We start from the raw sequence: 3,645 nt of genomic DNA, 5'->3' as shown, positions 1-3,645 counted from the left end.
GCGGAGCAAGGCGTGCTCTACGGGGAACCCCTCCAACACATTTGAAAAGTGGTGGAGCTCCTGCTGAAGGCGGGACACCATCAGGGTACTGCGGCGCAGGCGTGCCTTCACTGCCTTGCAGGTGCAACGGCTGTGAGAGGAAGCTGTTGTCCTTGCTACTCGGCGGTGGTGTTTGGCTTTGGCAGCCCGGCTCAGTCTGGGTGGACCACTGTGCTGGGTGGCAGCCCGTGGGGGCACGGAGGCCGATGCAGACAACGTTGTTGTTGTGGTCGACTGCACACTTTCTTCGTCTTCCAGGGCCACCAGCCGCCGATATTCGGCCACAGTGGCATCGATCCTCCGTTGCCGGGCCGCTCTAGCCAGCTCCTTCCTCCTTGTTCGTTTGGAAGGAGCATCTATATGAAGAAAAAAAAGACATAGTCTGTAACCAATGCTCTTTAAGATTAACTCAATCATTCAGCAGAAATTTGTGTTGCAGTACAACTAGCAACTTGCAAGTGCATTACATAACTATTGAGGCCAGTATCTATCTAACCTCACACTTCTTCATCCTTGCTCTAACATTAGTGGGAGTTTAAGGAACAAATTCTACGAGCACTATGGACCATTGGAGTCGACTATGAAAGTACACCAGTCTTATTCTTCTTCTTGTCTCTTGTTTAGGAAAATCGGTACGTTATCTTCTGCACGCCGGCATAATGCCAGCGCAGTAAACTTGCACCCGAGAAAAAGAGACGCGCGCCATGATGAGTGACCTAGACTTGCGTTGCGTTACTGTACCCGTCCAGTACATGCAGGTGGAGAAGCTCTTACTTTTCTATTACGGGTGGCACTGAGAATACTCTGTTACAAGGGCTACTGCTTAATTAATTTAACTTTCACCCTACAGTGCAAATGAGTACTAGAAATGGAAAATTGAAGAAGATAAATAATCTGATTATCTATCACTTCACATGGGATGTTTTTGCTTATATAAGGGATGACTTTAGGTGCTTTGCTTTTTATTGAGTGACCAGTGATACATCCACACATGAATGACTGAGTACTACTAAACTTATTAAGAGAGGTAGGGAGTGGCCACCGTAATAACCGGATCTATGCTGTGCTTGCAATACAAACTACTGCTACTATTGATGGTAGTATTTGGACAAAATTAAAACTTCTTTTCCTTGCCTTTCCTACACTGGAACGGACGTGCGGGTGCAGTGTTACATGCTCTTCAAAGTTACACTTAGTTCATCCACTGACCGTCTACTCTCTCTAGATCATGGGTACTCACAAACTTTCTCTCAGGGGCTAAATTTACAGTGTAGTTTGTGGCCGAGGGCCGCACTGGTGGGGACGGAGTCAGAGGGGGCGGGGCTAAAGCAAAACGAAAACTTGTGACCATGAGGTTGCACACAGGTCCCTGCAGCAGATGCCTTCATCCACTGAGCCACCAGACCCAGCATTTACATACATCTCTCTCCCTCCTGCTCTCCCTCCTGCCCTCCCTCTCCATCTCTCTCTCCCTCCTGCCCTCCCTCTCCCTCCCCCTCTGTCACCTCACTGTGTGTGTGTCTGTCTGTGTCAGCCTTCAGCCCGGGCTGAGACCGCTTCCTCAACGCGCACACACAGACAACAACACCAAAGTACTTAACAGGTCTTTAAAAGACCATTAACATATTATTGAGGCTTTGTTTGTTGTAGCGCCCCTGCATCTCCACCCTGACAATCACTGCTTGCCCGGCCCCACAGAACAGAGGCTTTGTTCTATTTCACCTCTTTGTGGCCTTGCATCTCCACTCTGCTCTGTGGGGGCCGGGGGAGCAGTGATTGTCAGAGTGGAGATGCAGGGGCGCTAACAGGTGAAATACAACAAAGCCTCTGCTCTGTGGGGGCCGGGGGAGCAGTGATTGTCTGCAAGGTCTGCGCACCGCCAAGGAAGGCTTGCCGGGCCACCACCGGCCCGCGGGCCGTACTATGAGTACTCCTGCTCTAGATACACATATGCTATCTAAGAGTCAGATAGTAGCATGATCCAGGTATATGGACACATACAGTTTCTGTGTCACCCACCCAGGCTGTTGTCCTTCCACCCATCATTGCTTCATCATTCACCCAGCCATGCATCTCATATTCTTGCCTTCCCAGCCACGTCTTCAATCTCAATAAGTAAGGAATATATAAGAGCTTACCTCTGGCCGCCACCACCACCGTCTCAACTCTCACAGCCGCCGCCTCCTCCCCTGAAGAATTGCCCTCCGCCTCCGTGTCGAGCACCACCACCTCCACGCTGGGCCCGCCACCAGATGTTCCACCTACAAAGTACATTTAAGAATGTTAGAATAAAGCACTCACTAGTCTTTGGTCTAGGAAGGAAGACATGTGAAAACAATGTAATTTGTGACTGTCTACTTTAAAGTTAAAAAAAATTTCCCTTTTTCCAGGGAAGGTTGTCTTGCTGCACTTTTTGGCACAACTGATGAAGGCTGGTTTTTTAACACGCACCATTTTTCTCCACACAGACAGAAGATGGACTTCTAACAACAAGATCAAGTTGAAACCAGGTGAGAGCTCGGCTCGACCACAAGAAATGTCTTCAATTAATCGTCAGCACTAACCACTTTTCCATTATCAGTTAAACGTTTAGTTTTATTATGACTTCATTTTAATAAATGTGTTTACTTTTAATAAAGCTTTTAAACTTAAATAGACTCTGTGTTTTTTGGTCCAGACTAGAGTGACTGAGCGAAAGGTTTTGCAATTTTTGCAAGCATGAGTCCAGATAGAACACTTCAAAAGACATTATGGACAATCCCAGAGGACTGCACTAAGTTGATAGAGCTATTGCTGACTAGAATGGGAGTTTCGCCAACCGTGCAATCTTAGTTAGCTACACAGACAGACTAATAAGAATAATCTAGTAATACCACAGGGAGTCATAGTAGAGGCAGGATAAGAATTTAGATACAGTCTACAAGAAGATCAAAGACGATTTTGAAAAAATCAAATGAGGAATGCTAGGAAAAATAGGTACTAGTCTAAAATGAAAACTTACTGGGGCCAGCAAAGGAGCCCTCGCCTGCCCGATCCTGGCGTACAACATGAAAGAAAGAACAGAAAACATGGATGATTGTTGCTTGTCAATGTCAACCAAATGAAACATTTCAAAAGAACAATAACAAAATATTTCCGAGAAATTATATTGATTAGGGTTAGTTTTCATTTATTTGCAGACCTGTGACTTCGAAAGTCACGTAACTCACTAAACAAAGTACTGAAAGGTTCACCTAGGACTGGCAGGCAGCAGTCCGCAGGCAAGACGCAAAGTGACAGACAAACTCCATTGTGATTTCAGTCAGATCAGTGACAACACTAACAGTTGCCTGCTACATTACCAGTCATTTAAATAGTCAAACTATCAATCCACCGCCACTATTTTTCTTATTGTCAGGGGTACAAAGGAAGGGGCAGATTCAAGCCCCTTGCGGCTCTTTTGCTCCGTTCTTGCGTGACTTTTGTGACGCCGCAGCTAAACAAAAAAGGGCGCCATGGTGCGGCGTATAATATTATAACAACGTGACGCATTTGGGAGATGCATCCCGTTATAAAGCCCTGCGCCATAAGGGGGCGTTCCGGCGCAAGGGAGGGCATTCCTGCGCT

This window comes from Lissotriton vulgaris, chromosome 4_1, assembly GCF_964263255.1.
Source record: "Lissotriton vulgaris chromosome 4_1, aLisVul1.2, whole genome shotgun sequence".
In the NCBI taxonomy this organism is placed as follows: Eukaryota; Metazoa; Chordata; class Amphibia; order Caudata; family Salamandridae; genus Lissotriton; species Lissotriton vulgaris.
Note: the sequence above shows the minus strand (reverse complement) of the source record.